The following is a 13,693-nucleotide window of genomic DNA, read 5'->3' as shown; positions in this document are numbered from 1 at the left end:
GGAGGGAGGGCATTTGGACCCTAGAAACCCCCACAAAAGTCCTGAGCTTCGAGATAACTGAGTTCCCACATCTAGTCCCTATGGCCATAGAAATTCCATGAATTGCTAGAACCCACCACTTGGCCCCAGAGGATGGGATTACTTGACTGATTTAGGCTAGTTGGGGATCATCTTTGGAGCTGGGGGTGAGGGTAATCCCACATAACTAACAGGATTTTTTCCAAAATAGGTTTAAGCTTAATGGATGTTGGGAAGAAAACACTACTCCCTCTCTAATTCCCCTCACTGGCCTTGCAGAACTTCTATTATATGCTTTCTCTCATTAATTAAAAAAATATATATATATATGCTAATTACCTCCCCAAATAGACAATAAGATCATGTGAACAAGGATTAGCTCTATAACATTTGGATTCCTTCAGTGCCTATACCTTATAGGCACTCAGTAAAAGATATAAAGATTGTTTCCTCATTGATCCATTCTTGTTGAACAATTTATCAAGACCATTAAAACTAGATTGAATCAAATAATTAAATAACTAGACACTTCACCAGTTTTTTTTTTAGCTTTTCACAGATACTCATTATAATTTAAAAAATGAGAATAAAATATTTATCTTTCACTAACAGGAGTTACAGGGATTCCTTTTAAAGAGTTTTGGACTAGTTGGAAGAAATCATGATCTAAATATGAGCATTGTTCATATTTCTCTTAGAGCCCTAAAACTGTCATAAAGGATCTTATTTATGAGGTAGATATTTATTGTGTTGCTTCTGAGCTTGTGTTTTTGATTATTTTTTTTACCCCTTTCTTCCTCCCTACCCTAATCTAAAAGACAGTTAATACAGCTGGTTATTAGAAGAAATGTATGTCTTCAAAAGTGTGCTTTGCTCTGTTTAGTGCCAAAATGAATCCCCTTTGAGTGAACTGATATAGTAATATACTTTATAATTATTATTCTAACTCTATTAACTACTCAGTAAGTCTAAGTGCAAGAAAAATCTTTAAAAACTAACCTTTGTCTAACTCCCTCATCATTTGCAGATGAGCACTTTAAAGAAGTTGTTTTTGGAGGGTTTTTTTTTAATGTTTTATTTATTTCTGAGAGAAAGAGTGGGGGGGGAGGGGAGAGAGAGAGCCAGCATGAGCAGGGAAGGGTCAGAGAGAGAGGCACAGAATCTGAAACAGGCTCCAGGCTCTGAGCTAGCCATCAGCACAAACCCTGACGCGGGGCTCAAACCCACGAACTGTGAGATCATGACCTGAGCCAAAGTCAGACGCCTAACTGACTGAGCCACCCAGGCGCCTCTGGAGTTTTTTGAACATCCATTGAGAGTTAAATAAATAACTGACTTATGCAACTAACTTGGAAATTTGTCAAAATCAAAGTTTTATGGATTGGGTGTCCATTTACATAAGGAGTTTATGGTGAATTAAAAAAAACAAAAGTGTTTCAGAGACTTCTTCCTAAGTTTCCAGGGATCTGAGTAAGGAAAGCAGTTTCATGCCTCTAATGTTTTAAGCAACAGTAACTAGAAAGTTGGACCCGTCATCTTGATTTCACACAGTTGGTGTGGTAAAGTGCCTTGACGCCCCGATTCTTCACTCTTCTTGTTCCTGCTGTCTTAGCAATGTGACTTTGCACTACACCCTCTAGGGTGAATTCTCTAAATCTGGGGGTGGCCAACAGAGTAGGAAAGAGTGAAAGTGTGTCACTTCCCCGCCTGGGCCTCAGAAATCTTGATTCTTAATTCCTAGATGTTTGAACTATATTAATATTTTATTTTAATATGCCCCTGAGATTTTATGGATGTTTGTTTCATAGTAATATCAAATCAATAAAACTGGCTGATTTTAAGTTATTGTTTTTTTCTGAGAATGAATTTGATTTAAGATATAAGAGTGTTCTTAAAAATCAAGACTCCAGGTACTGAGAACCAAGACTCAACAGTTGGTTCATAGACTTGTAGTTCATCTCCCTGCAGTGGAAGAAAGTAGATGTTCTTAAAGTTTTTTTGTCCCAATATGCTCTTTAAAATTATTGAGAAACAAAAGAGCTATTCTTGGTGGTTATATCAATTGGTATTTAGAGTTTAGAAATTAAAATTGAGGAATTTTAAAATATTAATTGGTTGATTGATTATAAGGTAGGTAATAAATCCATTATATAGTAATATAAATTTTTTTTATGAAAAATAACTATATTTTCCAGAACAAAAAATATATAGTAAGAAGGTAGCATTGTTTTTTCTTTATACAAATCTCTTTAACGTCTGGCCCAATAGAAGATAACTATATTCACATGTTTGCTTTAATTTTACTTTAATTTATTGCAATATGTTATTTTGATCCAATTATATGAAGAAAATTTGGCCTTATTTCCAACATATGCTGTTGGAAAATGGAAAAGTATTATTTTGTGGGGCTGGAGGAATATTTTAATAGCCTTTTCAGGTCATTGAAGGTATTCTTTTGTGCTACTACACCAAAACTTAATAATTAGGAGTTCCTTAAAGGTCAGTTGCAGTGTGGAAGCTGAAACCATATTGATAAATATCTTGCACACTGATATGTTAAAAATGTTAAAAATCCTTTGGTCTATCCTAAATTTTGAACAAATCTTTTGTGCCTGTATGATTTTGACCCTGTGCGCCCCCTGAAAGGGTCTTAGGATCTCCAAGGAGTCTTCAGACTACACTTTGAGAACCACTCATATAAAATATCAAATAAGCTTAGGCTTTATTCTACTTCATAGAGCAGCCACCTCTTTGCAAACGTGCGTTTTCCCGTGAAACAGAAATAGATAATGAACATTATCCACAATCACATTTATTACATTAACAAAAGCTGCACTTATATTTTTCTGATCCTTGAATCTTATAAGGGAGCCAAGGAAAACAATGAATTGTGTAGAAAACTAAGCTATTTGTTACATCATTCTTAACCTATATATGCTGGGCACTGTACTGAAGCTGGAGATATAGAGATAAAGTGGACAGACAAAGGCCTTACTCACAATGCATTGGCAGTCCTACAGTGAGGGTAACAGACAAAGAACAGGTAAACAAGTAAACAAAGATGAGAATTTAAGGTTTAAGTTAGAGTTCTGAAGAATATAAGGTACCCCACAAATTTCAAACTTGATACTGCCTCAGAAGCAAGAGGGAAGGATATGAATTTCCAAATCTGTATAAATCTAGGCAAGACCCATGAGGAACCCTGGGCAGAGAGAAGGGATGGCTGTGACCCACACAGCAGACAATAGGTGAAGCAAAGGACGTCACTGTTGGGGCCTGGGGAGGGGGGATGGAGCTGGGGGCTGTTTTCTTTCCCCTACCACTGTTCTTGGCAAAGCACTGCCTGGCCTGGTGCCACCTTGAGGCAAAGTATCAGCTAGACAGGGGTGGCAGGATGGCATGAGGACAGTGCCAGAGCCTGGCCAGGGTGAGGAAGACAACAATGGGCCGTCCATCCTTTCCACAGCCTCAGGGCTAGGGGATTACCAACCAGTCTAGGTAGAGGGCAGGGCAGTGATGGTGGGTCTCTGAGGGGCATCTGTGTAAAGCTATATGGTGATGGGGTGAGGGGTAGGAAAGCCCATGCTGAATCACTGGGGGCTCTTCTTTTACTCACCTGGAGGGAGTCACTACAAGTTTAAAGCCCAGCTCTGTTACTAAAGACCTTGAGCAGGTCATTAATGACTCAGTTTCTTTATTGGTAAAATGGGGAAAATAATAGCACCTACCTCCTAGGATTATTGTGAGGACTGAGTGATTAAAAATATGTAAAGCATTTAGAACTCATATGTATATAAGTATGTACATACATGTGGCCCCACAATCCCTCCCCAGATAGATGTCCCGATCAGTTCTCACCCAGGTCCATAAAGGGGCAAAGATGAAGATACTCACTGTAAAGTTTTCACGGAAATTGGGAGCTGGGTGCATTCTGATGGGGAATAAATGCAGACTACAGAATTCTAGGAATCACTTGGAAGCAATGAACCAGAGGTATGTATAGCAAATACATATGGATTTTTAAAACCCACTGCTGATTGCAAAACATAAATAGAACAAGGTCTATTGCACAATGCTATTGATAAAAATTTAAAACATATACCAAACAACACCTGACGTTTTACAATATTTCATGTATATCAAAGGATTTTATATCTCATATCTTAAAGTGGATGACTATGTGGAAGGGGAGGGAATGAAAATGGAAACCAGGGCTAAGTGGGAGAAACACCCATGAAAGAAGGTAATAATAGTGTACCATGAACTGAGGTACATGATTGACTCACTGCTTTTTACCTGATGCATAAAAAAATGAAGGAAGAACAGAAGAGAGGGAGAGACAGAAAGCGGAGGGAAAGAATAAGATAATTAGATAATGCCTGGGCTGCAAATGGGGTGATTGCCACTAAATAGGGTGGTCAGGGAAGGCTTCTCTGAACAGGTGACATTTAGGCCAAAGCCTGAATAGTGTGAAGCCTGCCATATGATGATCTGGGAATATGAATTCCAGGCAGAGGGAACAAGATGTGCTAAAGACCCTGAAACAGAAATATGACATATCTGAAATATAGGGGAAAAAAGACAAGCATTGTTGGGGCATAGTGAACAAATAATGGTGAGTTTTAGTTTTAAAAGATGGTCTGGTAAAGGCCTTTCCTCATACACTTGTGTATATAGAGAGGTGGTTTAGGACTATTAGTTCACAGAATTGGTAATTCCAAGGAGAAGGGAAGTCCTTGGGGGGTCATGGTGACCTGTCTTGTGACACGGAGGTAAGGGGTGAGCATCAGGCAACCAGAGAGGAGCAGAACCAAACTTTGCTACCACAGGTGTAGAGGAGCCAAATCCCACCCTTGGGAAGGCAGAAACTTTAGTGAGGCCTAAAACCAAAGGCTGGACAGCCAGGTAACTATCTGGCTGGGCAGGAATTCTGCTGCGACCACTATCCCTGGTGTGGTCTTGTATTTGCCCATGCCCTCAACACTTCCTGACAACAGTGCCTCCCTGGGACCACTGTGGAATCTGTCCCCTCTGGGATTTCAACAGTGGTCTCCTTATGCTCTCCTTCTATACCTTCCCAGAGAACATCCAATTCTTGGTTTCCTTCAAAAGAACATCTGGTGTATCAGAATACAAACCTCAGGTTTTCATTCTGTCCTGGGGTGTTAATCTCCTTTCACCCTGCCAAATGCTGAACATCTCCTGAAACAGCAAATAAGCAAAGAAATGCTAATAAGCTGTTTTTCATGAATGAGCAATCCTTGAGAACAGAGACCTAGCTTATCTTGATTTCCATCTTTCCTCATGCTTAGAAAAATGCCAGGCCTGCAGTAGGTGCTCAATAAAATGGGTTGAATGAATTCACACACACACACACACACACACACACACACACACACACACACACAATGATGATACTTTCCGATGGGAAAAGCTCTAACCAAGATATTGTTATCTCAAGATAAGCAAAAATGCAGCTTCAGTCAACATCAATTTTTGCTCATGAAGAATTGGTTTCCCTTGTTGGGGTTGTAATGGGTAATGATAATGTTTATTGAGTATTATGTGCCAGACACTGAATTATCTCATTTAAAACCCAAGACAACCCTACAACTATCTTATTCTTAGCCAAAAGAAGAAGAAGTTGAAGCTTGGAGATACATAGTAACCTTTAAGTAAGGGCTAGATCTGAATTTTTCATCCCAGGTTGCCTGGCCTCAGAATTCTTGGATGAGCTTCTGAAACTCTGGTTAATATTACAAAAATAAAATGTATTAAAGTTGTACCTGGAACAGCTACTACTCTTCTGAATATTGTTTTTTCTCTTCTAGACTAATCATTGGCATCCATACATTTAACCATGTTCTAAGGAACTGAAAGCTTTTTATGACATTGCAATGATTTTAAAAGTAAGGTTACAAGACAGCTTGCAAATGAGCAGCAGAGAAAGAACAGAAGTGAAATCTTCTGTCATAGGCTGTTCTTTGCACAGAAAATTTCAGTTTCCAGCTCTGAAATTCCAAGTTTTTCCTCTATTTTTCCTTCATTTTCTTTGTTCTAATGGTTTAATTAATTTTAGGGATCATAAAACAATGTCTGAGCATTGTGACAATTTTGCTGTAGTAAACATTCATTGTCTGAGTGTGTCTGAGTGTAGAAATTACAGCCTGAGGCAAAATTTACGTTCTAAAGCTTTGCTGGAAGAATGCAAACTCAAAGCAGCAAGAGCAAAGTGGGACAAGGGCAACAAGGCAGGAAGGAGGGATAGGAAAGTTGCTAAAGTGGCCTCCATTTCACTACAAAGCACAACTGGTAGCTCAGTCATGTGGGAAGTTTCCAGAGAAGCCACATGGAAATATTTCTCAGAAGAGTCCTTTGGGGGAGAAGAATTTATCTATGGCTCTCTCTCTCTCTCTCTCTGTTTTTATTTATTTCTGAGAGAGAGACAGTGTGAGCAGGAGAAGGTCAGAGAGAGAGGAAGACACAGAATCTGAAACAGGCTCCAGGCTCTGAGCTGGCAGTCAGCACAGAGCCCGATGTGGGGCTCGAACCCACAAACCGTGAAATCATGTCCTGAGCTGAAGTCAGACTGAACCACCCATGTGCCCCTGGCTCTCTCTCTCTTATCCTTTATCTCTCAGTGGTTAAAATTTGCTTCACGGGGTATGAAATTCCAGAAGTTCTGGGATTGTTTCCTGGCTCCCCTTGCAGTCACCAAGAAGCAGCAGTGGCATCTACCACCCTATGAGCAGACAAAAGTCAGGGGCATTCCCTTTCTGCAGCCTCTCAGGCCGTGCAGCACACAAGCCAGTGTGGCCCTGGCAGTGCTGTTGTATCTTGGACTTTAGTGGTGACAGGGAGACTCAGGGTAGAAGAGAAGAGACCTACAGTGTGAGGCACAAGGTAGGTGATAATTGGGCTGTGCTGTGGGGGACCTTGGGGAGCTGGAGCCCAGCTGGCTGAGCAGAAAGAAACTAACAATAGTATGGCTTTCACAGCAGTGGCCCGTAAGTAGCATTGAGTAGACCCAAATGCTCAGTCTGTCAGAACATTCTCACACATGTCTAGTTAGGCACATACAGAGATTTCCCTTGGATTTACATCTACAAGTGGACTGGCTGGGTCAGTGGGAATCTTCAACTGTACCAGATATTATATTTTACTTCTAAACAATAGCTTTAAGTGATTACTTGTTATTGATTTGGTCTGATTTTTTTCTGTTCTTATAGATGCATCGTAAAACTCATCTATTATTTCCAGGGTGCCTGGGTGGCTCAGTTGGTTAAATGTCTGACTCTTGATTTTGGCTCAGGTCATGATCTCAGGGGTTTGTGAGATGGAGTCCCGCATCAGGCTCTGTGCTGACAGTGTAGAGCCTGCTTGGGATTCTCTCTCTCTCTCTCTCTCTCTCTCTCTCTCTCTGCCCTCCCTTGTTCATGCCCATGCATGCACTCTTTCTCTCAAAATAAATAAATGAACATTAAAAAAAAATAAAACCCATCTATTTTTTCTTTTCTTTTTTTTTATTGTTTCATAAATTCACCAAGGAGAGTGGGGGTGTGTGTGTGGAGAATGCTGAATACCCCTCCACAATTTCCTCCTTATTATACTGCTAATAGTAACATTTTTGGCATCTCTTGCCAAACTCACAGGGACTGGAAATATGAATTACATGGTATCTGTGAGGTATTTTGAACTTTTTGAAGAGAGAAGCTATTTAAATCCACATTAATTTTAAAATCAAAATTTCCCATTGTTTCCAGGAGAGGGCACAAATTCATCTTATGTGTATTCTGACCTCTCTTCACCAGCTTCCCTAACCTCATCCTGCATGCATACACACATGCATGTTCAAACGCATACACACCCTAACCCCTATTTTGCAATCTCTAAATAGATACACTGCTTATAATATAATTTCAAAACCTATGAAAGGCATCCTTTGGCAGGCTCCTTACCCTGCTGCAAGATCCAGAATGTTCATTGGAGCTTCCTAATGTCCCTGTGCAGGGCTGTGTCCGCTGGGGACAGGAGTAGAATGGGGAAGGAGGATCTTAAAAATTAAACACATCTGGCTTTAAGTTATATTATTTTCTTTTATTATTTATTTTTTATTATTATTATATTTCCTATGGCATAGGAGTCGTGATAGGAGTGGTCTCAAGCAATAAGGGCATACATTGTCTGTAGAGAATTTAAAAAAATTTTTGTTAGCGTTTATTTATTTTTGAGAGAGGGGGAGGGGCAGGGAGAGAGGGAGACACAGAATCCAAAGCAGGCTTCAGCTCTGAGCTGTCAGGACAGAGCCTGACAGGGTTTAAACTCATGAACTGTGAGATCATGACCTGAGCCAAAGTCAGACCCTTAACCGACTGAGCTGCCCAGGTGCCTGGAGAATTTATAACAATGATAAGACAGACTAAAAGTTGGTCTGCTTTAAAAAAAAAACATAGTAAAAAAAACACACTGGCAATTCTACACAAAGTCGGATACAATATAAAGTACTCTTCCCCGCCAACCTCCCACACAAAAAAACCCTTTTGTTGGTCTAAATTCTAAACAATTCTTGCAGTTACTATTTAATTTTATAATAAATAAAATTATCACGTTTTATCCTTCGATTAGCTTTGCATCCTACGTAGGAGTTAACTCAGAGGAGCCTTGGCATAAAGGGACTCATGTACAGGTGTTTGTTTGAGAGTTAAGTTCCTTATGGTTCAGAATCATTCATGCTTGCTTTGGGCACACTGTATGTCTTCAACTTGGATAGAATGATCTGCTTCTGCATTTATTTATTTTTTTAATATTTATTTATTTCTGAAAGAGAGAGAGAGAGACAGAGATAGAGCGTGAGCAGGGGAGAAACAGAGAGAGTGGGAGACACAGAAAGACACAGAATTCAAAGCAGGCTCCAAGCTCTGAGCCGTCAGCACACAAACCCACAAACTGTGGGATCATGACCTACAGACACTTAACTGAGCCACTCAGGCACCCCTGTCTGCTTCTGCATTGAAATGCTAGATCTGGAAGGAATAATGGTGGTAGTGATTGTAACAGTACTTGTGCTACTTCAATTCTCTCTCACTCAATTCAATCTTCTCCTTCTATGTGGCCACTTGGAGCTTTTATTGGTGATTAAAACTTAAAACAGTGCAAATTGCAAGCTATAATATTTTTGTTTGTTATGTGCAAATGTTCATACATGAAATATTTTCACTTACTTGAATAGTATCTTTAAAATGATTCCTTCTGGGGTGCCTGGGTGGCTCAGTCGGTTAGCGTCTGACTTCGGCTCAGGTCAGATCTCAAGGTTAGTGGGTCTGAGCCCCGCATCGGGCTCTGTGCTGACAGCTCAGAGCCTGGAGCCTGTTTCAGATTCTGTGTCTCCCTCTCTCTCTGCCCCTCCCCAACTCATGCTCTGTCTTTCTCTGTCTCAAAAATAAATAAACTATAAAGAAAACTTAAAAAAGATAAAATGATTCCTTTTTTGTCTTTTAAAAAATTTAATTGTTTATGAATTACTCTTAACCTGTAATGTTATTACTCATTTCCATGGCAGACTAATATGTAGGGATATGCTTTCCCCTTTCATTTGAAAAAAAAGTAATGTAACTTAAAAATATGAACCATTACCTTTCCCTCTTTTTTGATCCTGTACTGTCATTTTATTACTTAATTATTTATTTTTATTCGGATGATTATATATTCAAAGTCCAATAAAAGAAAAATCTCACTGTTTTTTCCTGTCCATTATACTGATTATTCATTTCAGTATTATTGCTGAAAATAGTGTTGTATGGGGAAGGGTCTGTTGCACAATGATCTTCCCTGTATGTTAGATACACAAGGTGCACTGCTGCTTCCCAGAGCGCTACGACTACCATGCAGACGCACACACAGAGCCAGACCCAGGAGAGCTGCCCAGACTGGCGAGGCTGCCCCCTGCTGCTCCGGTATGAATCTGACACTAGGCTAATGTAGGAAGATTAACTCTCACCTTACCTTCTTTTATTCAAAGATGTATATTTAACTAAAACGTCACCTCCACGAAGACTAGAACTTTGTCTGGTTTGGCACTGGTCCCAGGAACAGGGCAGGCAATTAATACATTTTTATTGAATGAAGGTGTTACTTTGCACACGTGGGAATGTGCACATCTTTGTATTTCTGAGTGTTTCCAACACAAGATAGGAACTTTACCAAGAGGAGACATCATGTATATCACTTCTTTGCATCCCCCAGCCTCCATCCCTAACTCCCAGCAGTGCCTGAGACTCTATAATTGCAGACTGACTAATCAATTGACTATAGGGCCAGGACTCAAAACACTATTCTGAAGAAATTAAGAATAGCCAAGGACTTAAAATTCAATAAAATAAAGTAGCATCTTATTCTTTCCTTATTATCACATCACTGTAATCATTATATCACTTTCTTTGGGGAGCAGGGTTACTCATTAGAAATAAAATTCTCAACTTATTAATAGACACTATAATTGCTACTGATCTCTGCCAAATTTTTTTGTTAGTTTATTTATTTTGAGAAAGACAGAGACAGTGCAAGTTGGGGGGGTGCGGAGAGAAACAGAGAGAGTATCCCAAGCAGGTTCTGCCCCTCCAGGAAGAGCCCAGCACCAGTCTCGAACCCATGAAGCTATGAGGTCATGACCTGAGCTGCAACCAAGAGTTAGATGCTTAACTGACTAAGCCACCAAGCACCCTTGTCTCTGCCAAATTTTAATAAATTTATTTCTCATTCATATAACAGATGCCCAGTACACCTAACTATGAGTCAGAATTACTAAAGGTTATATTCAAATTAGGAAATGAGGGACAATGTAATTTTTAAAGGGTCTGAGCAGATCATATAAGGTGTTCTTTCAAAGATAAGTAATATAGAATGTTAGCCTTGGATACCCTAAAGCTTATGTAGTCCAGTGTCAGTCTGTGAATGAAGCCAAAAAGAATGCAAGACTTTTGTCTGGACGGACAGTATATGGGTAGAGCCAGGATCAGAGCCAGCAACACTAATTTTTACCCCAGGCCCTCCTCCTAAATGACACAGCTTCTAAAGTCCAAGAAAATGGCTTTATATGTGTTTATCATATCAACTTGCTTAAAGTATTTAAGATAGTTGGTCTAGAGTTATAGCTGCTTATAGTGGCCATTGACTAAACAACAAAAAAGACCATTATAAAGAAATGTTAGGGGCGCCTGGGTGGCTTAGTCGGTTAAGCGTCTGACTTTCGCTTAGGTCATGACCTCGCGGTTCGTGGGTTCAAGCCCCGTGTCGGGCTCTGTGCTGACTGCCAGCTCAAAGCCTGGAGCCTGTTTCAGTCTGTGACTCCCTCTCTCTCTGACCCTCCCTTGCTCACGCTGTCTCTCTCTCTCTCTCCTGGAAATAAATAAAAAACATTAAAAAAAAAAGAAATGTTATATTAGCAGATAACAATATACTGATTAATGAAAATTTAAAGGTTCTTACCTTTAAGGACCTCTCACTATAGCACATATATTTATGGAGTAGAATTAATAGATAGTTCTTGATCTTGGGGTCATGAGTTCAAGCCCCATATTGGGCATAAAGATTACTTTTTAAAACTGGTAATAAATATTTATTAAGCAGCTACATGTATATAATACATAGTTATTTTCTATAGAGACTACTGAATGAATAAATAATAGCACACACTTACATAAAACTCACCATATGCCAGTACCTGTTCTGAATGCTTTGCATTCATGAACACATTGAATTTCACAACAACCTGCTATTGTCACCATCCCCATTTTACAGATGAGGATACTGAGGTGTAGCGAACTTCATCAAGATCAGACAGCTAATAAGTAGAGCTCTCCTAATCTGATCATCTGGCTTCATATACTGTACAAACTATGATCAATTTCTCATTTTAAGAAACATAAACATAGGAAAAAGTTAATGGTAGTACAGGTTAAAAAAAAAAACAGTTAAGGAAAACTAAAATGTCCACAAAGTAATTCATAAGAGCTGAGTGAAAGAGAAGCCAGAGCTCTTTGGGTGCAAGTGGCAGAAACTAAATTAGAAATAGCTTAAGTTATTTCAAAATCTATTTACTTTCTGTCCATATTAGGTTTGCAGACTATATTGTGCCACCTCCTCAAAATTCATATACTGAAGTCCTAACACCAAGTATTTCAGAAGGTGACTCTATCTGGGGATAGGGCCATTAAAGAGATAATTAAGGTAAAATGAAGCCGTATGGGTAGGCCCAATCTAATCCGATTGGTGTCCTTCTTTTTTACTTTTATTTATCTCTGAGAAAGAGAGTGAGACAGTGTGAGCAGGGGAGGGTCAGAGAGAGAGGGAGATAGAGAATCTGAAACAGGCTCCAGGCTCTGAGCTAGCTGTCAGCACAGAGCCTGACGTGGGGCTCAAACCCACAAACTGTGAGATCATGTCCTGAGACGAAGTCAGATGCTTAACTGACTGAGCCACCCAGGTGCCCCATGATTGGTGTCCTTCTGAGAAGGGGACAGTAGGACACAGACAACACAGAGGGAAGACCCTGTGAAGACACAGGGAGACGACGGCCATCTACAAGCCAAGGAGAGAAGCCTCAGGAGACAGTGGTTCTGCCAATACTTTCTTCCTGGACTTCTTAGCTTCCAGAATGATGAGAAAATAAATTTCTATTGTTTGAGCCACCCAGTGTACTTTGTGATGGCAGCCCTAGCAAACTGATATGGAAGGATACTGGGTAGTTTATAGGATTGGAGAAAGAGTTACAGGAACCTCTCAAAACCAGTAACCTCAACGATTAGAACAGGGCCTCAACACATCCAGGACACTCACACAGACACACAATCAACCTCTGTCCCTTCCTTCTCTACTCCCTCTGTCTTTCTCTCACACGTTCTCTTTAATTCATTCTTCCTATTTCAATAGTTTTTCTCTATGTGGGGGGAAACATGGTTTCCAACTCTGCTTTTCTCTCCCAGCCTCAGAATATAAATACCAAGGATGGGTTCAATTGGCCCAGTTTGTGTCACATGTCTAACCCTAAGCCAATCAGTTAATTTTCCTTTTTTCAGTATAGTGTCTCTACCACTCTGGCCTGGCCTCTGTTGCGGAGTCTGGAGCTGCTTCTGGTTCACTTCTGAGCATAATGCCGGCTTCTGCTGTGGTGGGAGAAAGGTAGTCATTTGGCTGCTGAGAGAAGGGGAAGGAATCTGAGGTCTGACGGCTCCTTCAGAAGACTTTCCACAAACCTCCTGTTTGCGGTCCTGCTTCTTGCTCTCTCAGAAGAATCTGTGCCTCCAATTCCAGGGCTTTTCCAGGACCCTGTGCCATGGACTGGCTTCCTTCTTCACAATTCCCCATCCTCAGATACTTAGGTTTCAGTTTTCTCAACTTTGCTGGCTTGGCCTCGCTCATCTTGCCTCTGTCCATCCATGTTCCAAAAAGAGTTGACATGGGCTCCACCCATTCCCTCTGGCCTTGCGGACCTTGGCCTTTTCGTCTTCCTTGCTGTCATTTTAGTGGCATTTTGGAAGGGATCAAAGAAAAGTGCTTGTTTTTCAACTGCAGTGTTTAACCAGAAGTCTGTGCTGGGGCTTTTCAAACAGTCCTCCTCACTGAACATGCCGCAGCGGCTCCCTTCAGTCCTGGGAGCAGAGGTGGGCGCAGGGGCAGA

The sequence above is a fragment of the Hyaena hyaena genome, unplaced genomic scaffold (assembly GCF_003009895.1).
Source record: "Hyaena hyaena isolate Hyena2069 unplaced genomic scaffold, ASM300989v1 scaffold_806, whole genome shotgun sequence".
NCBI classification, from domain to species: Eukaryota; Metazoa; Chordata; class Mammalia; order Carnivora; family Hyaenidae; genus Hyaena; species Hyaena hyaena.
Note: the sequence above shows the minus strand (reverse complement) of the source record.